At 42.3% G+C, this 24,928-nt stretch overlaps 1 long non-coding RNA gene across 1 annotated transcript; it reads right to left on the reverse strand.

Annotated features, from left to right (window-relative positions):
- Window positions 1-10,314: 10,314 nt before the first annotated feature.
- On the reverse strand, window positions 10,315-24,297 carry LOC113746666 (uncharacterized). The gene is made up of 5 exons (XR_003463034.1): window positions 24,074-24,297; window positions 23,923-23,967; window positions 20,990-21,082; window positions 20,576-20,699; window positions 10,315-12,083 (listed from the first exon to the last, which is right to left on the reverse strand). It is a non-coding gene; the product is annotated as an uncharacterized LOC113746666 (long non-coding RNA).
- Window positions 24,298-24,928: the final 631 nt, after the last annotated feature.

Below are 24,928 nucleotides of genomic sequence, written 5' to 3' on the forward strand. Positions count from 1 at the left end.
CTGTTTATGTGTGTTTGTAGGGGTGGAGTCTGAGGGGAAGGGGGTAGGTGAGGATTGTGTATGGTGTCATTTTGCAGGCCCCTCTGCACTCACCTGGAACAGAGCACTTCCCCTCCCTGAGTCTTATCAGTTCCCAGAGGAAATACCTGCTGCAGGTAAACACGACCCTTCGACCCCTTGGCCATCCACTCTGCCCCACTCTCAGCAGTCCCTGTCCTGGAGCCTGTCTCGGTCTAAATCCGAGGATTAGCTCTACCACAAGCCTTGGCTACCACCTTTGAGCATCACCTCTGCACACACAGCTCTAAGTCTGCGATCAGACCAGGTCTTCTGACAACCCCTTGGCCCCTGCCCCAACTACCTTAGATGTTGTTCTTCATGCACCAGTGAGGAAACCTTTCTCCGTCTCTGCTGCCCCTCCTCCTCCTTCATCCCCTCATCCCTCTGTCTCAAATTTAATCTTATCTACATATCACCAGGTGTAACCAAATATCCCTCTTATCAACCGAGGTGTCTTCAGCTCTGTTTTGCATTGTCACAGGAGTGATTTATTCTGGGGGGGATACTGAATATAAATAATATGTCATATGTCACAAGAATCGTACAGTATTTGTGACGGAAGTTAGCTTCATTAGAGTATGAGAAATATGATGAATTTTCAAAGTGATCACATTAAAGAATGATTGTAATTAAAATGGAGACGTAGTCTACTTTTAATGACTTTGGAGGGCAATTAATTCTTCTTCAGTATCTATAACAGAGTTTCTAATAAATGTGGGGGTGGTGATTTATTTTTAATTACTTCCTTAAGAATTTTGAAATAGGAGTTTTTCTATGAAATATGACATAGCTAGTGATCATAGTGGAACAAATGCCACACCCTACTCGTTTTACAGATGACATATGCACATGCTCATGGAGTTGGGCACCCATGTGAATGCACACAAGTAAATATGCATACATGCATTCTACAGACATAGTGTGAAATCTTATTTATCTCTTTACCTAAAAAAATGGCAACAACAAAAAAAAGATTTCATTAATAGTTAAAAATGCAGCAAGAAAAATGTGCAGATTATATCACACTAGAGAGAGGAGCGGTGTGTTTGAACTTGTTCTACCAATCCCGCTGGGAAGATGAAGAGGAGAAGGGCAAGAGAAGTATTGCTGATACTCTTGGAAAGGGGACTGTCTCCCAAGGGACAGGTGGCCCTGTTAGAAGGGGGCAAAATTCCCACAATCCCTTGTCTGGCTCCAGGACAGAGGCCACAAGTCACTGCTGATCTAGCCCATCTTGGCCATCCCTCCTATTCCAACACCCCATCCTACCTCCTCACGACTACCTCCACAGGGTCAGGGTTACTCTCTCACCCCTGGGCCACCTACAACCCCCCTTCTCACAATCCCCCTGCCCCTCCTCCACTGTCACCTGAGCCACACAGGTAAATGCTTGACTTTATTTGATGGATGCGGTTTCCCACGGCGACAGTGATGTACGCAGGGCCAGAAACCCACCACCCACCCTCCTCCTCCTCCTGGTGTAGTCTGGAGCTGGAGTGGTGATTTCGTGCTGATAACCTCCTTGGCGCACCCCTTCTCGGCTGGGCCAAGGGAAACTGGAGAGGACAAGACATCCTGTGTGACGCACCTGAGTGTACGCCTCATCAGACTAAAACAAAGAAGGCTCCATTCTAAAACCAGCACATTAAGACATATGAACACATGAAAATAACACACTTCGTTTTTAAATGTAAATGTGATATGACTGTGAAATGAATAGGTATACATTTTGTGTGTGCATGTGTATGTGTGCCTATATATCTGTTGCAGACTTATTTCTAGGAAAACTAATTTCACTTATCTTCACTGAGTCTACAGATGGAACATGACCCTGTTACATATTATGTGGTGTTTAAGGTCTGCTCTATTAGGTCAAGTGTCCCCAAACCACACTTTAATTAGCAAAAAATTATGTTTTTGTTCTTTATCAATGACAACCCCTCCCTCTATCTCCTCCTCTCTCCTCCCCATTATTAGCAGATAGCGCTACATTAGAGATAAGCAGGACAATAGCCGGGGTAAAGGCCTGGATCACAGTTGTTTCTTATCTCTCACCTCATCTGCAGCCTGTGGTGTCTCTGTCAGAGGATGTTGTTAAACCAAGTCAAACACTCAAACATCCTGTGGCATCACCCAGCCTATTTAGCCCACAGCCTCACACACACACAAACACACACATACACACCTCTCCTTTATGGCAGTTCACACTTAGCTGGGGCCTGGCCACTGTGGATGGTTCACGGGATCCCCGGGATGCTGTTTGCTGATGTAATGAGACCCTGGAATTCTTTTGGAATATATGACATTCACAGTGAAACCAAGCCTAAATGCTGATTATATAAAAGTCAGTGGGTAGTTCCCATGATAACATGAGTAAGGAAAAGTGTAGACAAAAAGCAAGTGTGTATTTCTGAGACTGTTGAATCCTCAGAACAGACAAAATTCAAATAACCCAATTACTGAACTGGCAAAGTAAACTTCTGAGGGTGGCTCTTTTTTTTGACTAACTTTCATCAGCAGTAGCCCTCAAAATGCTTACACTCACATACACACATCTCCTCTGTGAAGGGAGGTAGCCCCGGTGCAGGCAGGTTAATATCAGGAGCACTTGACAACAATGGTGTGTTATGAGGTGCTGCAGCGGTAATAAGGTCTTTGTTAGGACTTTAGAGCACAGCCACATCACATCATTACTCATCCTGGGAGACCAGTTGCCAGTCGGCATGGCAACCGGGACTTGGCTGAAGCCAGAAGCAAGACCAGAATCTCAATGCTCGAAGGGAGAACACACATACAAAGAATGTTCTAGTGGAAGGAAAAAGTTTACAAGTGGCCACGGTGACCCCAGACCACTGCCTCTGAGATGAGATAGAGTTGATCTAAAACCCAACAAATTAAAGAAAATAATATCTTTATTTATTTATTTATTTTACAGGAAAGTCTTTCTTAATATAAGAAATGTAAAATAAGTTGCTTGCTGACTTACAAATTAAATTTCACAGCATGATTCAAATTCTAATCTAACGCTTACATAAATGTTCACATCACATTTTCCAACACTTCATCCCGCAGAATAAACTTCCGATAAGTTCAGATAAACAAGGCTGAATGGATTAGCCGGTCAAACAGGAAATGGATTCAATTCAGTCCTCTTCCTTTTCCATCTGCGCCCATGTTGAGTGTGTGAATGGACAGATTAGGAGTGGACAGTGCAGTCAGTGGAGGTATGCAGCGGTGTTAAGAGTTTTATCCTGCAGGTTGTTGGGTGTGTTGGGTCAGTGTGGAGCGGTCAGCAGCTGCTGCCTGGCCTAGGTCCCACAGTTCCCAGGCTGGGGGGATTGACAGGCCAGTAATAAAATCAGGCGCCCTGGTTGGGCTGTGTGCAGCCCATTGTTCCCCCAGCAAGGCCCGCGGCTGCTGTTTACTTTCTCCCATATGCATTATTCAACGGCACAGGAGCTCCCGGAGAAAGGGGCCCCATTCAGGGATCCTCTTGCCCTTGTTTTGTTTTGCTAATTTTCAATTAAAATAAACCATCTCTTGCCAGTGCCATGGCTGAGTGGGGAAAGAGAGAGGGACACTGTCCCTGCCATTTGGGCCGTCAGAGGAGATTAGACCAAATGTATAAATGAGAATAAAGTGGGATGTATCATTTATACTGTCAGTGATATGTTTTTCTATAGTAGGATTTAAATCGAGACAATGAGAGTGGTTGCTGTTTCAGTTGAGAGCATATGCTGGCCTCTTATTTGTGTTATTGTTGTGGAACATGTCCCCCAGCATGACCTCATTTTTTTTAAAGCGGATTAGATATGTAAACAAAAATCAAACATCTTCAGATTTATTTTCAGTCAACAAGTGCGCTTTTGTTCCACTGAAGCACATTTGAATTTCAACCTTGGGGTTGCAACAGGAGGATTCCCATATGGTGGGGGGAAGTGTGAACTAATCACTAAAGACAATGACTTTTCAATAATAACTCCCAAAGGTCATTAAATGAAGCCAGCCTGGACTAATCAATAAGTCCAGTGATAGCTCTTCTTTTTAGTCGCCTCTTTCACACAGGAGGGGGCCGAGCCAACCTCGTGGAGTGTAGGGACAGATGCGGTGACAGTGGGGAACTAGCACAGTTAAAGATTCACCACACATCTGTCACTTCAGCCGGGGCGGCAGCTCATAGTCTGCCCCCGCTGACAGCCTGCCTGCCTGCCTGCCTGCCTGACTGCCTGCCTGACGCCATGCCTACCTGTGGCTGTGGTTTGTCTGTTGCTAAGCTCTACCATCTGCTTCTCTTTGGGGTCTCTGTTTGCCTGATTCCTTACATGTGCTATAATTCTTAAAAAAACCTATTTCAATTTTCGTAAACCCCCACTAATACCCCTACTACACACATACACACACAATCACACAAACACCTGATATCTCACATCCTCCTCTAAAATTACCTCTTTAAAAATTTGGAAAGCAGTCCTAATTGGCTGCCTCCCAAACCCGTAACTCTCACTACCTGTCAAATGCTGATAATTACAGAGTTCAGCAGCAACCTGCTGTAGCTTGTTTTGGGTCTTACAGCAGCCAATATTCATTCAACAAAATCATTTACCACACTATATATAGTGTACGTATGTCGTCATCTACACTATCAACTGTGGACATGCTTCTGTCCATAAAGAGAAATGGTTTCTCTGTGGCGATGCACCCACACTAGCCTGTTAGTGGCTGGTGAGTGGGGATCTGAATGTGGAGGGCCTCTTGGCTTGGCTGGACGCAGACTGTTCCCCTGCTGGGTGCAGGTGAGCTCTCAATGCAGCCCTCAGCACCTGCCCTCTTTGTTCCCTTGTTGATGGCTTTATGGCGTGAAGGGGATCCGTCTGTCTGGCTCTCGTAAAGCCAGCGGCGCGAGGCCTAGTAAAAGCCACACTGCTGCCAGAGTATTGTGTGAGGGCCCCCATGGCTCCCAGAGTGACCCCACCAGCAAGCGACAGAGCCCAGTTTAGCACCCACCACAACTGATGCACATGTTTATAATGTACATCCATATGGATATTTATATTAACACAGAAATATGCATGTACATACATGGAGACATGCAGAGAAGTCTCCAGAGCTTTATAATGATTACTCCTCCAAGTGTGTCATTTCAAAACCAAACTGTTTACTGTTGTCTCTGCTACTATACTGTGGAAAACATACAATAACTACTGAACTAGAGGCCCGATAGTTCATTCCTGGAGACAGGATTTTAGATCTGATTTTAAAATAAAGCAAAAAATAATGACAATTATACTTGGTACATGTATTCAAGTACTGAACTTGCTGCTTAGTTATAAGCATACAATAATAATAAAATAATACAGTATACATATAATAATGTTGTTACATTACAGTGAAAGCAGCCATTTGCCATTGAGAATACTTTTACCGTTGACACTCAAATACATTTTGATGATAAGAGAATTTTTTATTTATTTATTTGAATTCAGGAATTCGTGACCATTTTTTTTTTAAATAATGGTATTTCTAATTAAGAAAGTAAATTAAGAAAGATTTTAATAAAGAAAGTAAAATGTAAAGTAAAGGATTTAAGTACTTCTGTCACCACTTAAAATTAAAAAACATTTCATCTGCTGTCATATCTCTTCTTTAAATTTCCCTCTCAACACTGTGTGTAATACTACATATATGATCATCACAGCACAGCTGCCAAGTCACTGTGGCTCTGGTTCATGTGGGATTCACGTTCATAGTATGTACGCCATTGATCCTATGAGATAAAAGTTGATAAAAAATCTAAGTGTAAACACAAGATATACTTTGCTTTTGGGGCTTGTATAACATCATATATCAAAAGATATTTTAAGTAAGTACTTTTCAAGTGAAAGGCTACAGCCGGTGTCTAAGACGGTTTGTTGAAACGCTCACATCACATCAGTTTGAGTGACAAACACAGAGTCCCAAGACCGATAAACGAGCTCAATGGCCATGGGAGGTCAATGATTGCACAGAAATAAGCCCTACATTAATGTTTAATTTATATGATTTTCCTGGATATGAAATCTTACTGATAAGCTCAAGCAAATTAAGTGGCTGAAAGGAGGGCCATAAGCAGGTTGGTATTTGAGATCAGGTCTTTGAGTGGGAGCATCTTAGAAACCAATTACCAGACAAGAAATAGATCATTATTTTTTCTTAGAGGATTGGGTTGTGGGGATGTGGGGGGGCAAAGGTGGTTGCTAAAAGGAAGGGAGGGTTTTCTAGATTGAGGAGGGAGGGCACAATAAAGACATAATCATCTACCCTCAACTTTTCCTATCCAACTTTCAGATTTTAATTTGCCGTCTGTGAAGTGGTACCTAATTTACTTTCGCCTCATCCCTTCAATGCACCATTGTTGCCGCTGCTGAGATTCAGAGCTTCCTCTCTTAGCTCACCTCGGCGTGAAATTGGTTTAATGAAGCTGAAAGGTATGGGGCTCTCACAACACTGTGGATTCCAGTGACACTGCTTGATCCTCCCACCCCTCCTCTCAGTCCCTCCGCCACCCCACCCCTCAACCCAACTCCCTGTGCACTCACATTACGGTGACAATTTATAACACACCCCACAAAAGATCCTTATCTCACACATTACATCAGTGCATATTACTGTCCCTTTCAGAGCGCCAATTCTCAGGCAAATGCTGGAGGAAAGAAAAGTGACTGGCCGATCAGTTTGGGTATATATGGCATGCATGAGGCACTTCAAATTATCAGCCAATACCAGTATTAAAATGAATCAAATACTTGGCTGGTAAGAGAGAGAGAGAGAGAGAGAGATTGAGTTTGTGAAAGAGAAAGAAGTAAAAAGAAGTGAAGAAATTATTATTTTTTTAAGAACTGAGACATATGAAGAGGTGAAACTAATCAGAGACAAACCTTTCCTGTTTTTTCCCACCTCTTCCAATCTGACCCTGTGAAAGGTGTTCTCCTGTTACCTGTCCTCCTGGGTGTGGTTTCTAATGGGAATGGGAAGGAAGTCCTGTGGGATTATTGTGTGTGCATGTGTGTGTGTGTGTGTATGTGTGTGTGTGTGTGTACGTTACATTAATATGATCCCCCTAAGTCATATCGCTTACTTCTTCTCGTCCCCTTTTTGGACAATCGAATGGAAATGCATCTGTAACCAAATATTCCAGCCTCTACCACTGGTTTCTGGTTTGAGGCCCAGTTTGAAGTTGGTAGTTTGTGGAAAAAAACTGAAGATCGAGTAAAAGAAAATAGGCTACATGAGTGTATGGAAACAGCAGGATATGTAAGGTTTCCCACTGTGCTGGCTTCCCATGCCAGAGGTTAAAAGAGATGAGCGCCTGTTTTGTTAGAGGATAGGCTCTCGATTTTTCAAGGATATCAAAAGTCAGGTGCATATTAACAAAAACAGGTTTTGCTTGCTGAAATCATTCAAGATATTTAGTGAGAATAAGTGATTTGGGACTACTTCCATACTGGGCTGCATTCCATACAACCATTAGTTAAAGTTATTTTTTTATAGTCTACTTTTGACCTGATCTTTATTCAGATTTTTTGTTGAGCTGTATGTTCATTTCTCTCTTCCTGTAAATTGTCCTGTGTAATCAGAACAACTTAAAACCAGAGTCAAATTCCTTGTGTGTGTGTGTGTGTGTGTGTGTGTGTGTGTGTGTGTACACATACTTGGCCAATAAATGATTCTAATTTGTCTGACTCGTTGCTCCATATAGAGATTATCCTCATCACTTACATTGCAAGTACATTAGAAATGAATCTAGCCACTATAAACTGGAAGAAGAAATATAGCATGCAAAACCTGTTTAAAACTTAATGCAGAGAGACAAAATTTGACATTGGGAGAAAGAAAGAAAGAAAGAAAGAAAGAAAGAAAGAAAGAAAGAAAGAAAGAGTAAGAGTGAGCTCAAACCCTTTAGGAGAAAGAGAAGAGAATAGCCTAAGAAGACCAGGAAAGGGACAGGTCTGACTCACAAAGGTTTCTTTGCACTGTAATGACACGGACATTATGCTGAACTTTGGCTGCCGTAACTCAAAAAGAACGTCCACTTTCACTGCTGCGGAGTTCTGGCCAGCAGCACGCACTGCTGTTTGTCTTTCAAATGCCATTGTGGGTGAGGCCTCTAGTGTACGCACAAAGTGCCTGTTACAACTTTCTATTCACTGTGGGATTGTGAAACTCACAAAGGAATGTCAAATTACCGTCGTATGATTTTGTCCAGCCATCATCTTGTCGGAGTTGGCAAATGAGTTTTAAACACTTTCTTGTTTCCTGTGATTTCAAAGTCTCTGAGCCAGTTTAGTGATAAGCATAATAGTTGTTATGTACATACAGTAGCTCCCACATGCACATTTACACAGAGAGTGGTTCTAAACTGTTGTATTTAGCTCCTTCCCAAGGTAAAACCTGATCTGCAGTGGACACAGACTGAGAAGATTACAGCTGAACAGAACCACGGGAGTGCTATCTTTTACAGGTAATTACTCAATTATCAGTAAACACTGTCGCTGGAGACACAATGCCATAGAGAGGATCACACAAACTGCTGAATGATTCACTTCAGCACCACAACAGCATGCATTCACCAAGAGTATGGCATGTGAAGAAAGGAAAAAAGTCATTACACCCACATGTCAGTACATTCTTGTTTCATGATACAAGATAAGAAGTGCACACTAAAATAAAAACAGTCTGTGTGTGTTATTGGTTTAACTTATTAATTCATTTGTTGCAATACAATCAATAAACTACTATCTAACTGTATACCAATAGAACAAGACATCTCTCTTTAATTAGATTTAAATGCATTACACAGACACAACTGAACACTAATTACCTCCCGGGTCTGCTTTCACTATACTGCTTTTTGCCACTAGTGGGAGCTAGTAAACAGATGACATGAGGCTGCCAGGTTGCCCTGCAGGCTCCAAGTCAGAAAAAAAAGTTTCTGTTTGAACAGTGTTGGAGAACCAACATGGATTTTTTTTTTTATATAGGTTTGTTTAAAGACACAGGTTAAGACACAGACAGCCAGGTAGATAGAAATAGACAGATGAGTTTGCAGTGGCTGAGTATTAGGTTACACTGATGGAGGCTAAAAGGATGAGCAAACCCAAATTCCTTTCATTGGTCTGTAAACATTTAGGCAGAATTAACAGATAGATAAGATGTGACACTTGCCCTGAGATACTGAGCTGTGATAGGACTGATTGAGAAGCTTGAAGTTTGTTCCTCACAGTGTCTTATTTTAGGTTGGTGGTTGTTAAAAAGGTGAGTCAGAGTGCAACATCTTTTCACCTGAATCCAGAAACCACAGGCACTTACACGCAAGACTCAGGATGGAAACCCCATATGGTGTTACCTGCCTGTGGTTCGTGGTCATACACCAGGCCTAAAGCCACGACCCACAGTCCTTCCCTGCGGCCCTACAACCTCATCGCATAGGTTAACACACACTCAGTAAAACACTCTCCTCCACAGAAGCAGCCCTGCAGGCTTTCTAAATCTCCCCTGAGACAACTTACCGTGAGGCAATGAGGAATTAGAGGGCAGGAAGGTGGTCTCCTGAAGATTTACAGGTTTTAACTCTTGTTACTGTCACCCAGGAAGATCCACAGGCCTGTGGCTATCAATAACAACAACACCCGCCACCTAACTGACAAAACACCACCTCACAACTATGAGAGATTTGTAAAAGGGGGTAGTGGACACACCACTCACACACACAAAAAAAACACTCTTTTAACTGGATCTTAATTTGTAAGCTTGTCATACACACTAACCTCTCAATGGTCTATTAAAAGCTCATATGTGAGTTATTTCTGTACTGTATTTACTCTTTACCTGTGACCTCTAATATCCATACATAATACTAATGCACTGCTCAGAAAAACCTACGTCAGTGATAACTTTTATTCTTTCTGAGTTGAGTCCAATATTTCAATCCACTATTGCACAATGTATGCATTTATACATTCATCATCTAAGCTGCATACAATTAGAAATAAAGACACGGCTTTTTTCCTTCTTAGCTCTTAAAACCCTAATTCAGAGTATTAATTTCTGCCTTTTCTGTACACACAAAAAGTACAATGTCATAATTTGTTTACAGAAATCCATATATCCATATATATATATATATATACACAAAGCAAACAGTAAGATAATACTGATTATTATTACATTCTTTGTGTTTGTTTGGGCATATAAAAATAAAAGGTGAAAAGGCTGGGTATTTTACTGCACAGAAAATAGTAAATTAATCAATAATACAGAATAATATAAAACTAGGTATTTAAATTGACCAGCATACCATTACTCTAATATGGCTGAATTTGTCAGTAATGCACTGAGAACATTCAGTGTGTTTTCATACACAACTTGTGTGACAAACTTCTTTGGCCACTCCTCATTCCAGTGTGCTTCTCCCAGGACCGAGCTGGTAAATACCCTGATATTAGTTGGATCTCTTTGCAAGCCTTCATTTACCTAATCTTCGTTCCCATTTTAATACTGATACTGATAATACAGATGAATAATTCTCCTTTCCCTGCACTTCCTGGAACATCTAACATCTTGCCAGGCTGTCAAAGAATTTGTTTATCATGGTTAAATGAAAGTTAAAAACAAAAAAAAACTAATGTTGTGATACACACACAATACATTTAGTAATGACACAAACATATCAAGTATAAGTGGGCGTTCGAGAGCAGTTTTGCAATCACATGGTGAGTAAAAGCAGCCAAAACAACCTTCTGATAAAATCTTATGAGACAAGAAGATATGCATTGTCTCTGATTTTAAGTTAAGAGAGAGACTAATATTCATGAAACAAACCACCCAAAATAACTTCAAAAGAAGCCTCTGAAGTGATGCTTCTGTGATTACAGACTACGTACTGTACTACCACAGACGTCACAATAAGCCACATACACAGTGTGACTCATTCAGATGTCATGAAAACAACTGCAGGTTTGAGAACTGCGCACTGATTCACATGCCAAACGAGTGTTGAAAACCATCATGACTGAAAATTTGCAGGGGGAGATTCTCGTTCTCTGTGAGAACCTGAGCTTGATTATTGGTTAGGCAGAGATCCAATTTTTCAGAAACGCTATTTGACTTTGACACACATGCTCCTATGAACTGAATTTCACAACTGTGGGACACATACATCACAGAGTCAGGGATGCACACTGACAGTAATGACAGATCTGAATGACACATAGAAGACTCCCTTCCTCGGTTACGACAATAACGTGAGCCATGTAGCAGAGGGGCCCTCTGCTTAGCAAATGGACTTGCACCCCGGACAGGTATGTACTGTGCAATTATCAGACAAGCTCAGAGCATGGAATAATCTGTACCATTAAGTATGGGGGCGGTGGTGCAAACAAGTTTAAAGAGAGACCACTAGTGTCAGGTGTCGAGATTTACTTCACCTGACTAATTTTTCCTGACTTACAACTGTGCAGGGTGTTCCCTGAGATGAGGAGAGTCTGACATGGGCCACAGTGGGTGTGCCCAAGCATGGGAGAATGTGTGTAGGTGTTCTCACCGTTTTAAAAATAGGACATGCCTTAGAGACAACTGACAAACCAAACGCATGCATGTGTTTATGTTTGTGTTGAGGAAGACCGTGTGAATGTGACTATGCTGTCTAGGTCTGACACAAGGCATGAGAGCGTATGTCAACTCCATCATCAAAGACAGAATGTATAGGTGTAGATGTGAATGTAGAGATGGTGAGAATGTGTGGGTGTGGGCGCATATGAAAGTGGCTTGGTTAAATATGCAAGATAGATGTATGGAAATATATGTAAGTAAATCATGCTTAGAGATAAAAGTGTGTTTTTTTTTTTTTTTTTTACATTGCGTGTGTGTGTGTTTGTGTGTGTATGCATGCGTGTGTGTGTGTGTTGGTTTGTGTTCAGCCATGTCTGCAGGGTGAGGTGGAGGCCGGTGCTTTGGCAGCAGGTCTGGCACGTCTTTCAGGCCCAAACCTGCAGAGGAGAGAGAGAGAGAGAGAGAGAGAGAGGGAAGAGAGGCAGAAAGCAAATAGGTGTGAGAGTCTGCCTGCCTTCATGTGATATGCTTCACTCATACCTCACCATCACTAAAAACTCCCGGCACCGTCAAACCATATGCAGGCCCTGTCAACTTAATACCGTGTTCCATTTTTAAAGTAGGGTACAGTCATTAATGCACTGAACAGCAAGGCAGCAAAAAAGTACAGAACTTAAATTAGATTCATTTACTTTCACAAACCCAAATGTGCACCCCTGTATATCTCTACACATATCTACTCCTACACCTGGGTGGTGTTTCCACCTCATACAGTTTTATGGTTTGACTTTGTTCATGTTTCTGTTCTGATTTATATCTACCCATTTCTCTTACTATGGAGCACTGAGCAAGCATCTAGGGTATCTTTGTTTTGCTTCAACATTTCAGCCATGCACATCGCTGTTGATGAACACATTCTATTTCAGCAGTCACGCGTTCCAGGAATGTGTGTGTAATGTGTTTGTGACACTCTTTTTTTAAAAACTACTGAGCTACTGTCCACACCGTGTAGTTTTTAATTTGATTTAAGCTTTCCAGAGATTGAGTTTGATGGTCCTGTGTCAAACATGTTGCCATTCATATCAACAGCTGGGCTCCTCAGTCATCAAGTCAGTTTAATATGGTGTAATCAAAATTATAGGTTACTTTCTAAATTAAGTGAAACCCCTGCTGCGGATATTCTTTAGATAAAAGGATTTCCTGAATAATATCCAGATAATACCTACACCTACACAGGAACACTTCTAAAGAGAGTATGTGTCCCCTAAGGCAACAAATCACTCTACATTGTGACCATGATACAAAAGTGACGTTGGAGAGTGTATCAACTCCATAACCTCAAAGGAAATCTCTATTCAGCGGCCATAAAAGAACGCCTTAGCCTACTATCGCTGTGGGGCCGGTTACAGAAAGAGAGAATGGATTAAGAGAGAAAACAGAGAGGAGAAAAGTGAAGAGCATACAGGTGAAGTCCTATGGCTATGGAGGTTTGCTCAGCTGTGCGGTATTCTTTTCTGTGCCCCACCCAGTAACCAAAGGCTGGGATATCTTTCCATTTCTCTCTTTTCCACCCTCCCTCTCTCCATCTCGCTCTTTTTCATATTTACACAGGTGAGAGGACAGCAGTCCAATAGATGTGGGTGGGAGACTTGAAAGTCAGGTTTGCCTGGCTGGTGGAAGGTGTTCATCTATAGACGACTGCGGATGGATGGAGATCTGATGGCGGAGGCCCAGCCGACCTTTTGTCTGGAGAGACAGACAGCAAACACACAAACATACAAAAACGGAGGAATTCTGTCGGTGAGCGTTTCGCTCAAATGATCATTAGTCATGATGACCTGTAGCCGAAATAAGGAGTTGCACCACGAAGGGCACAAACCTGTCAGACGCAACTGATTTGAGAGAGAACAGGAAAATGCGGTATAAAGGGTGGGACCGAACGAAGGGTGGACAGAGAGCAAGGAGGCAGGTGGAGCAGCATAAGAGTCATATGGGTGGGGAGGTTTTGCTCCAAGGGCCAAAAGTTCAGAGCGAGGCAGAGCGAGCAGGTAACCCTAGCCACCATGTGCCAGAGTCTCACGTGTTCCCCTCATTGTCTTAACAGGCTGAAGCTCAGGTTTCTGGAGCACAGAGAGCTTCCTGGGAGATGAGGTCCAAGCACCACCACCCACCTCCTCACCCGTCTACCTCTTGGACCCCTCGCCCCACCCTGCAAAGGCAAACACACACTCAATAGGCAAACACATATATAATACGTCAACACATACACATGTGAGTATTAGGCAAACACAATCGAGCCTGAGAAACCCGCCTTTCATGCAAGCAAAACCACACAAAACTGCTCCAGGTGGACAACTAATGTACAGTACAGTCAAAGTGAGGCCCTCCTTATTTCAAAGAAATATGAAGAGCCACTCAGTGCCTTTCCTAAAAAAATAACATACAACTCATGTGATATAATGGCAGCAACTGGAGGAACGAGTTGTAAATCACCATAATTACCATTACGCCCATGTCAGGAGAGTCTCGTTCAGACACATGAGGCAGGATTATCAGACATGAGGATATGTACACCAGAGGCAATTTCCTACCCTCTCCCTCTCTCTGTACAATTCCACCAGAGGATTTTGTCTGAATCATAACTTAGTCAATGAGATGTTAGTCTTCAGCCTCCTCTGTCATTGTTGAGTTAAGGATCAAAAGAGTTCCAATTACTTTGTAGTTTCCTGCTACCATTGTCTGACATAATGCAAGTCATAATTTATGCCGATCGCAGAGAAATACATACACTGCAAAGATTTCTTTGTATCAGGTCAGCTTTTATGAGAAACAAATCAAATCCCTGTGCAGTTTCTTCTTTCACCTTCTTTCAACTTGAAACAACTTGCTTCAAGTATGTATTTTTATTCTTGTGCAGTAACCTGCGTTATCCTTTCTTGTTGCAAAGAAAACATTCTTAGTGCACTGATAACCCTTTTCTTTCTTTCTTTCTTTTTTTTTACCTTTTTAAGGAAATAAGTCAGGAAGGGTTAAGTAAAGACATTGCTTTAAGTTTTTATAGGAATGCAAATGTGCCATTGAAACAGCACTTCATTTGGATGACTTAAGAAAATAAGAGTTTGATGAGTTCAATTAAACATGATATACTGTACAAATGTTAGCATGTAAATATGGTAAACCAGGATTGGGGAACATAGAAAGTGTCTCAAAATCGACTCACAGAGCTTGCTAGCACGGCGGTACACTTATGCTTTCTTTCTTATTTGTTGTCTTGTTTGCAATGTGGATCAAGGTCGAGTAAGCATAGAAGCTCACAGTTAAGCTGTATTTGTGAGGACCTTGTTTAGCACAGTGAGTGTAGCATCAGGTCTCTTAGTGTTCAGTATTACATACAGTAAATACACACTATATCTTGGTGAACTTTAACTGCCTTGGTTCATACCCGGATGGAGACCGTTGTTGAATGCTGTTGCTTATTTCCCTCCACCCTAATTTCCAAACATCTCTCTGAAATCTCACTAACAAAGGCAAAGTGATAAATAAATAAAAAACTAAAAGAACAGAGCCTTTAAGATTAAAGTTATGTTGGAGAGAACCACACTGTCATATTGTAGGCCTATGTTTGTCATTTCACTTGACATCATACAGCACATTATCACAATCTCTTCATCGCCATTACACCTGTCCAAACCTGCCTACACTCACCAGTCTGACAATAAAGTTGTTGCTAATACTATATGTGTTGCTGAAGTTTTAACTCTGCAAGGCAGCTTTCTCTTCTCGGTGTGCTACAGAACACTATGCATGCCATACCCACAGACCTCTGACTATAAGTAAGAACTTTTTCTCTGACACTCTTTACTGAGGTCTCCTGTTGACTGTAAGGACCCGGATTTGAGGCCTGAGATCTCAACGATCACTGAAGACACAAAGTCTGGAATCAGCTTGATGTCATCAGGATTCCATGGGGCCAACACGATTAACATTTCCATGACAACATCTCAACTCTTTGGGCGCCCCTGGTTTCAGAAGTAAAAATTCAATTTATTTTTACCATAGTCACGTGATCCAAACAATGAATGCACAGAACATGTGAAACTCATTTAAATCATCACTTTTTTCTGATTCACATTTCTGACTGAAGGCTGAGGCTCATGGTTATTGTAGTTAAAGTAATCCACCAGATAAAACATGATTTTTCAGACACAATGTAGAAAACCACTTGAATCAGCAGTGTGTGTGTGTGTGTGTGTGTGTGTGTGTGTGTGTGTGTGTGTGCGTGTGTGTGCGTGTGTGTGTGTGTGTGAAAGAAGAAGAGACCCTCAAACCCTGCTCTGAAACCACATTGCTACAGCTCCCAAGACAGACTGGACATATCAACAATTTATCATGTTCATATTAAAACATAACTGTGAAATCTCGGTCATACACGCAACTTACATCTTCCAAACTGCACATGGTATCACATCATGGATTGCTGTCATTTCCATAATGACTGCATAGATAGCAATCTTCCTTCAATGGGAGGCCATAGGCCTTGCCTTCCCAGCCACTGGTCACACTCCCTGACTGCTGTTGACAAAGTGCTCAAACAAATCATCCCCCACTGGGAGAATAAATGACCCCGGGAGTTAACACTACATAGGCTGCAGTAAGTGGGAACCTTTGCAGGTACATGTAGTCTCACCTGATCAGGTCATGAATGTACTGGTATCATGAAATATAAAGAAGAGAAAAATGATAAATAAATGAATTAGTTTGTTTTTGATATATGTACCCATGACACCCTACAAAGTTGTACTGATACTGAGTGAGTGCTACATTCCAGATGCTAGTGAGAAATAAAATAAAAATAAAAGACAACAGCGTTGGAAAGAGCTGTAACACATCCCCTACTAGATGACCCATATGCAGACCAGGTGTGGACAAATGAAGGGAAATAGCCTAATGCATTTGATATAAAGATGATAACACAAACTAAGACCCCAAATTAACTTGATGTCAACATCTCTCTCATACAGTATCAATAAAAATGCAGCGTAATAAAGTTCCTGATTAATTTTGTCAGCTAAAACCGGGGTTTCTTCTGCTCTTCTTAAAGTTATCAAAGCTTTGAGTGAAGCCTAGTTTTCCCCTGTATTTTGGAGCCTCAACGGAGCCCTTTGGCGCTGTGTGGAGGTGTGAATGCTAACATGGCTCAATCTGTATGCCACAGAGAAAAAACAATCCATGCTAATCTGCCACCACAGACAGGAGTCCAGTTAGGCCAATCAGGAGGGGAATCATCTGGGTTGGAGAGGGCTCAGAGAAGCCTAGATCAGGGCCCTGATTGCAGCAGGGTGATTTGCAGCTCGAGAACAATGATGGCTGCCTGGGTCAGCACTGATGGAGAGGCTCTGACTGCACCCGCACAGACAGCACAAACTCACCTGACATTCACGCACTGATGTGCATACATGCATGAGCACATGTGCAGGCACGTGCACACACACAGCCACTGAAACACACTCTGTGTGAATCACAAAGGTGCTGGGATGGGATCGACCTTACCAGGTTTAGTCTGTGACCTCAACATGCCCCCGAGGTTTGCATTTGACTCTCTGTGTTTCACTAACAACACATAAACCAAAACAACTCAGCAAGCTACTTCCTATGAACTCAGCATAGATAAAACGGGAAACTACCTTTGCCCTGCAGCGGCGTATGTAAATACAACGGGAAGGCATGAATGAAAGAAGGAGGGAGTTCAGATGTTAAGTGTGCATATGAGGGGAGTGGGAGAAAGAAGCAGGGAGGAAGAGGAGGAGGAGGGGGGGTCACCATTAAGAGTTTTCTTTAGAGCATCCCCTTTGATCTGGCCGGTCATCGTTTTGGAAAAGAGGAAGGACCACAAGGGACAGAAAGGTCTCTTCAGAGAGTGACCATGTGGCTTCACCGGCACTAGCAGCATCCGCACTTGGGTGGTGCATCACATAATTTTTGGTTACATGAAATATATTTAATTCTATTTAATGAGTGAAATGTTGCTAAGATCTCTGAAGGGAATCGTTGTCATTCTTGGAAAATGTTGAGCAAAATCAATGCTACGGCAAACACAAATGAATTCATAAACTGAACTAATCTGATAAGCAACTTCATTTTTTTACCTCAAGCCCTGCCAGTTCAGTTGATATTGACATGGTGCAAAAGACGATAATTAGCACCATCTAAGTACATGAAGCCAACAAATATATAATTATAAAATAAAGAGTTTAAAGATAAGTGAATAAAAAAGTCTTTCAAGTACCGTTGGAAAGACTTTTACGATATGACTAACTTTTATGATCAAAGGTTTGGATTTTTGGAATGCAGATGTAATAAAATGTGTTGATTTGGCAGCACAAACTTTATTACTCTGAGTTCATTAAAAAATCATATAAATCATAGCCAGAGGAATGCTTATGATTCAAATGCAATAGTATATTGTTCAGTGTTTGGTCATTGAACTGTTTCAATCTCCAAACAAACTTGTGCCCATATTTGAAGAGAGATTTTAAAAGTTTAAATAACAGATTTTCATTGCCATTAAAAGTGCTGAGGTCCTGCAGCTGTGAGGTGCCTGTTCAAAGTGGATCTGCTCCTACTTGCATTTACAGGAGATATATCGGTATTAAGAAAGAGTTAATTCAGGGTTTGTCTTGTGTGTTTTAAAGTGGCCGCACTCTTGCCCCAGGTCCTGTGTGGGAGGTGAGAGGCTGGCTTTGACGTGCGATACTACACACACGAGATTGCTCTCAGCTTCTAGAATAGGCAGGTGAGTACATGCACATGCGGCCCCTCTCACCCCCAACGCACGCACTTACACACAAACACGGATACAAAGTCAAAGGTCGTATGGTGATAATATTGTTTCACAGGGTGGAAAAATGGATACAAGTTTGAATGTTTGATAGAATATTAAATATATTTTTCCTGAACATTTTTCAGTGTTATGCTGCTAGCGCATAGTTAAGAATTCCCAGTCTGTTTTGTAAACACCTGACAGTGATACATGGGGCTTATGGGACATCCCTAACTGATGACAGAGATTGGAAACCATGACTACTGTTGGCAAATACATCCTGTTTTAGACCTCAGGGCCATGAGTCATAACACCAAAAACAACACTTGATAGTTTGAGGGTTCAGTTGCTGTGGGTTCACTTCTTTCACACCGCTGGGAACAAATAGACAACTTCCAGCAGCTTGCGTACTGTACACCCCAGAGCTAAGGGAGGGAGGGAGGCCTGGTGAGGGTAAGAAGGCAGCGGGGGGAGGTGAGAGAAGATTTTTAGGGTGCCTAGAGTTTTGGGGGCTGAGTGGGTCTATTTAGCCCCCAGCAGATTGCCCCCCCTCTCCTTCCCTCCCCCTCCTCCTCCTCCTCCAACCCTCTCCTCCCCCTTGCTTTGTGTGCCCTGAGCCCACTCCTCCCCCTTTTGTCACCCGGGCATTCCGCTTTGGTTAGCACACACAATGGGCGCTCAGTGCTCACCCTCCTGACACTGCATTCTGCCTGTGCACCAGGGAGTGGGCACGGGAGGGGGAGGGAAAGGGGTCCAGGGGGGAGGGTTAAAGGATGACAGCAACTCGCCCCATGTGACCAAAATGCCATCAAGTATCAACTCCCCCCCACCACCACCACCACCACCACCACAACCACCTCCTCCTCCTCTTCCCATCTTTCAAAGACCGTCGTCTAAACTTCACCCATCCATACAGATGGGCAGTAAAACCAGTGCCAGTGGGCCTGGTTGGCACAGTGAAAAACAAAACCTCGAGTTCGCTAGCCAAACAAACGAACAGGTGTCTCTTATGGCTGACTGACGATGTGGAGCCCTGCCTTCATCCAGCTTGCCTCTCAAAGTCTGTGTGCCCAACTACATGTGTGTTCTCTTCATCTTTATGCTGCCGAGCACACATCCTAAATGGAATTTTAAGACCTGGCTTCAGAACATTTCTGTCTGAAAATTAATCCCCAACATCGACAACGGTAAGAGTAAAATTGGCATAATTACAAGTCTAGGCTTTACTGCTTTGACATGTTTATCAAATATTTGGAACTCATCCTGGACTCTGGCAGTTTTGCCCCAGTGAAATAATGGCAAGTCATGGCTTATGTTTTGTATAGTTGCACGTACACAACACATTATTCCACATATCTGAAAGTAAGCCTACAAATTATAAAACTCCCATGAACATAAAAACACGTTCAACTGTAACAAAAGCAGCTTCCTTTCTAATTTGTACAGATATGACTCGTTCTTAGCTGAACCTACAGCTTAACATGATGATCATGCATCACCTGAAAGGTGCAACAAGTTGAGAATAAAGTTGCAGAACATGTAACTTCACACTGAAATTTAATTCCTATTTAAGGATAGCAACCAGTGGAGGGCAAAAGGATGACTGGGTCTGTATATGTGTGTGTGGCAGCAGCTCAGGGGCTGGTGGGGGGTTAGTTTGAGTTTCAAAGACCTTGCTTGTTCGCCCATATTTCACACCACGGTGACATCTTAAAGCCTAGACAGGCCTGGTTGCTTCGCCCTCTCTTTCACTTTCTGAGAAAAAAGGGGAATTGGGATGTGAGGGAGGGGGTACTGAAATATATGCAAATGGTCCCCCAGAGGGGATACGAATTTTATGGGTTTAGAATTTAGTTCAGCCAACCTGAATAATCAAATGTGGGAACAAAAAAACGAGCCCCCCCACCATCCCACCACCACAACTCCGTACCTCGAGCCTCAACCCCCACCTCAGGCCTCATCTCTGTTCCCTCCTGCCAGGTCCTCACATAAGAGGAGCTCAGTACGTCCAAACTCTTATTAGGATCTCCTTACGGGGCAGGGGAAGGAAAGAGAAATGAGGAGGTTGAGGAGGAGGGGTTTGAGGGAAGGAAAGAGGGGCTAGTGTACCTGATCAGGCAGAACTGCCGGCTCCTGATTACGACACCATTTTCTCAGCAGGCTTCCCAGCCTCATCCTGCTTCTGTGAATATGGAGCATAGGGCCAGCCAATCCCCTCAGTGCTGCCTCTCATCTAATGGCAGAATTAAGACCGTTTAGAGTGATTTCCTCTGCCTTCATGGTTGCACTCTGAAAGAGCTGAATCTTTTTCCCTTTGCGCCGATTTACAATGTGGGGGGTCTGGCATGCAGTGGGTGAGAGAAAAGTTCTACATGACTGAACATAACATTACAACAGGTGGGGAACTGAACAGAGACTCTGCAGAACATGGCTGAGAACTGTTTTACTTTGCCTATATATTCTAGTTTCACTGCACCACTCTGTCAGTTGGATAGAAAATCTTTGCTCTTGTAACACACTTACCTTCATTTGTGTTTACAACCAGTTTTCCTGGAGTGCTCTGCCTGTCTGCTTACATATCTCCATCAGTGTCTGTTTAATTATGAACACCAACATCTGGTAAAACATATACAGAGAGATGTCACAGATATGAATTTTCAAGTTACTGTAAAAAAGTCTATTCAGTTTTTTTAAACTGTGGTCTCACTATATATGTCTATGCAGGAGGAACATCATCAAGTCAAGTATACAAAAGCCAGTCAGTTCTGAATTCATTCATTAACCACATGATAAATGTTCACACATTTTACTGTTGCGACATGACTTGATCCATCAGTGAAAATCTTTTTGTGAATATGTTTTGTTTGCTTGATTGAAAGCTCCATTCAACAGACAGTGAGTTTAGGGTTATGTTAACCCTGAAATGTCTGCTCAGTTCTACTTTTAATTCAGGAAAAGATCTTCCAGACGTAACATTCACTATATCACCGAAATGTAATTTTGCTGTTATATTAGTAAGTAGTTAAAGAAGTACTCAGAAGGTAAAAAACAAACAAACAAAAGACCAAAAATAAAAGTACCCATCATGCAGAGAGGTCCTTTTTACAATAATAACCATATTGACTATACAATATAATTGGATTGTGATTACTGATGCACTAGATTAAAGAAAATAAAAGCCTCTGTAAGACTTCCTGAGATCATTACAGATACTAAATATATATATATATATATATATATATATAGTGTTGATGTTATTGTTGTGCAACACATTTCACATTTAGTTGATTTACCTACTAATCTTACTACTTCTTAAACTTTATAAAACTTTCGGTAATTTTAAAATTGTCACTAAAAGCTTAAAACTTTCTTGGCTCATTAAATGTTGACCTTTTGGAGATAAATGACCAGATTTTATCATTTCACATATATGTAATCCCTAAATGGAGGTAAAGCATGTCAAAGGTTGAAAGCTCCTCATGTGTCAGATCAAACTGACTCATAATGACACGAACCCAAACAGGCTGTAAATCCGGACACAAATCTGCTTAAACGCACTCCTTCTATGTCAAACTGCATTACATCAAGCCCATCACTCTGGAATATGGCATAGCACCATATCAAACAACCACAGTTGGAACCTGTTGCTTTTGTATTTCCCATGCTTAATGACTCCCCCACTTTTCCTCCAACCTCCAGTAGACAAATCCTTCAGCTTTATTGCCCAGACTCAAGGGTTGCAGGTGCACAGGCCACAAAAGGAGGGAAGGAGGGGGTTGGAGGGGGTGTAGGGCTGGAGGAGGGGATGGGAAAGAGAATGGTCAGTCGGGAGATAAGAGAGGAAGGAACAGAGCCCCCCTACCCTGGTGTAACCTCTACACCCACCCATCCTACCCCTCACCCCTACCTCCACCCAGGCCCTGTCGCTACCCTGCAACACCTCTCTGTTTTGCTCGACTGCCCTGACACACGTGACAGGAGTGCAAACTATGAGTGGTGCTGCCTGGCGCTACCAGGCCTTTCTGGGTGTGTGTGGCAGGGGACAGGGGGCAGGCGTGGCAGAGTGGCCATGTGGCGGGAGCGGCCCTTTTCTTCTAAACCAGCAGAGGAGCAGTAATGACTATGAGCTACAGCTGTGCCCACTGAGGCTTGCCCTACCTTGCCCTGTAGTGGCCCCTCAACCTCATTTCACCATGTTGCCCTCTGCGCCTGGCCTCTGGTACTGTGAGTGGAAGCTACAGAGTATTTCGCTCCACTAAAATCACTGTGAGATTCCTTAGAAGAGATTTTTAAAAATGACCTACTAAGGTTTCATGAGTAATATTGGCAAGCTTAACAGTGTGGTATGAGTTACTTCTTTCAAAACGAGACAGAGAGAAAGAAAATATGTTACCACAATAAATCATCAAGTGTTTGCTGAATGTCAAAGGAAATAGATGTTCCTTGTTCTGAAATCTGAAACAAAGCTTTATACATTTCACCCTCTGACACAGAATTACTTGTAAAAAATATATTTACTTTTTAAACAATACAGATCACTTAGTTGAGCTTGGAGATGTTATGTACCACTGATTAATCTACATATTATTCACTTGATTCATCAGTTGGTCTTTAAAATCTCATCCTCAAAGTGACATCTTCAAATGTTTTGTGTCGTCTAATGAACAGTGAGATACTCAAAAACATAGACCAGAGAAAATCTTCACATTGGATTGATTAAATGATCAATTCATAGATTATCTAAATTGTCACCAATTGATTTTCTGTCTGTTAGCTGTGAAAGTGAATTTGATTTTGTTTCAGTGTTCTGTCATCTGTTTTACCACAACTAGCGTGGGAAAAAAACTAGTGGAGATGATTTGTTGAGGATATGTGAAATAGTTATTCAGTTCATAGAAAGTTAAGTGAAGTATGAACAGTTAAAGGCCTAGTGTTTTCCCTTTGAGATATTTGCATAAACAGTATGTGTGTATTTTAGAATTAGTGAATCTATTTTTGTACCTGTTATATAACCCTGATAGGGTGTGTCATCCTTTTGACAAGACAAAAATATATGTTCCTTATTGATTCATTCACTAGTTGTTCACTGTGAGGCGTCACATTGTGCTTTTCTCACCTTCTATTCAAACCAATATCTTAATCTACAGGACATCGTTATCATTTGTGTCCATCTCTAATAAATAATTCAGTAACCTGCATTTCTAAATTGATTCTTGAGCTGAAAATGTAAACATCAGTTCAAAACCAGGATTATGATAAGGTGGAGAAAAACAAACGGAAAAGATATAGAACCAGTCTCATCATCACAGAGGCTGAGCGCTAGAAGGGTTTGTTTGAGGTTAAAATGAGTCAGCTTAAAGACGGTCTAAACAGGACACACCATGAGTCACAGGTACAGATGATTATGGTGTGATGACAGACAACTAACTGTAACTGAAAGAATTTAGTGTAGTAACTTGGTGTGGTGAATCCAAGTGCTTTCTGTGCCTCCTTGCTTCCACCTGTAGACAAAAAAGGTCACATGAGTTACCTTCTATACACCCATAACATGCTAGCATTACACTGTAGCTCACACTCTCTCACACATGCACATGTAAACACACAAACCTGCCTATGTTACTGGAGCTGCTGCACTGCGAACACACCCTCCGGGACAGGAATAACAGGCCACTCCAGAGCATGAGGACATCGGAGACACAGTGGCACCATGCAAGCATGATGAGTCTTTAACGTCTCCTTATCTCCATCCCTAATCCTCATCAGCTTCACCATCAGCTACTGTTTATACCAAGCACAAGTCAAGAGTAAAAGCAGAAAATGGACTTTCTTAATTTTGAATGACTAAAGTCCACTAGAAAGCCATTGAGGAAGGCCTCTAGTGTGGAGGGAGCCTCATATTGAATACGGATTGAAATTTACATGACAACTTAGGAAAAATGCTTTTTTATTACTCATTCATCCCCTAAATCACTTGGCTCCCCCGCTCCTTTCCTCTGCCTGAGCTATTAAATCACCATCTTGACCCTGCGACCTGGGGCCGCAGCCATAAAGAGCCCCCTGTGGGTCAGAGGCCTGATTGTAACATTTGAATATGAAATGGACTTGGTTGGGCCTGGAAACAGCCCCATGCGCTGAGACATAGGCTGACCCCCAGGAGAGAGGCTTGCCTCAGCAGTGCCGGGCCTGGAGGCTCCCTCTTCTCTCACAGCGAGGATTTACTTGGACTTGAGAAGGAGGGAGAAGCGGAGAGAGGGCTGAAGTCGGGGGGTGGAGGGTGAAACGGGGTAGGGGTTGAGCGAGAGTGAGGGAGAGGAGAAAGAGAGAGGGCAGACATTTGAATAAGACAAGAAGCGATTGGTGTTTGCATGACAAAGGAGCCCGCCATCTCCCCTGATTGGTGTCACAGTGCGGCACTAAAGCCATGCAGCCCCCCCGGAGAGGGGTGATGTGTGGAGGCACAGG

The sequence above is a fragment of the Larimichthys crocea genome, chromosome I (genome assembly GCF_000972845.2).
Source record: "Larimichthys crocea isolate SSNF chromosome I, L_crocea_2.0, whole genome shotgun sequence".
NCBI classification, from domain to species: domain Eukaryota; kingdom Metazoa; phylum Chordata; class Actinopteri; family Sciaenidae; genus Larimichthys; species Larimichthys crocea.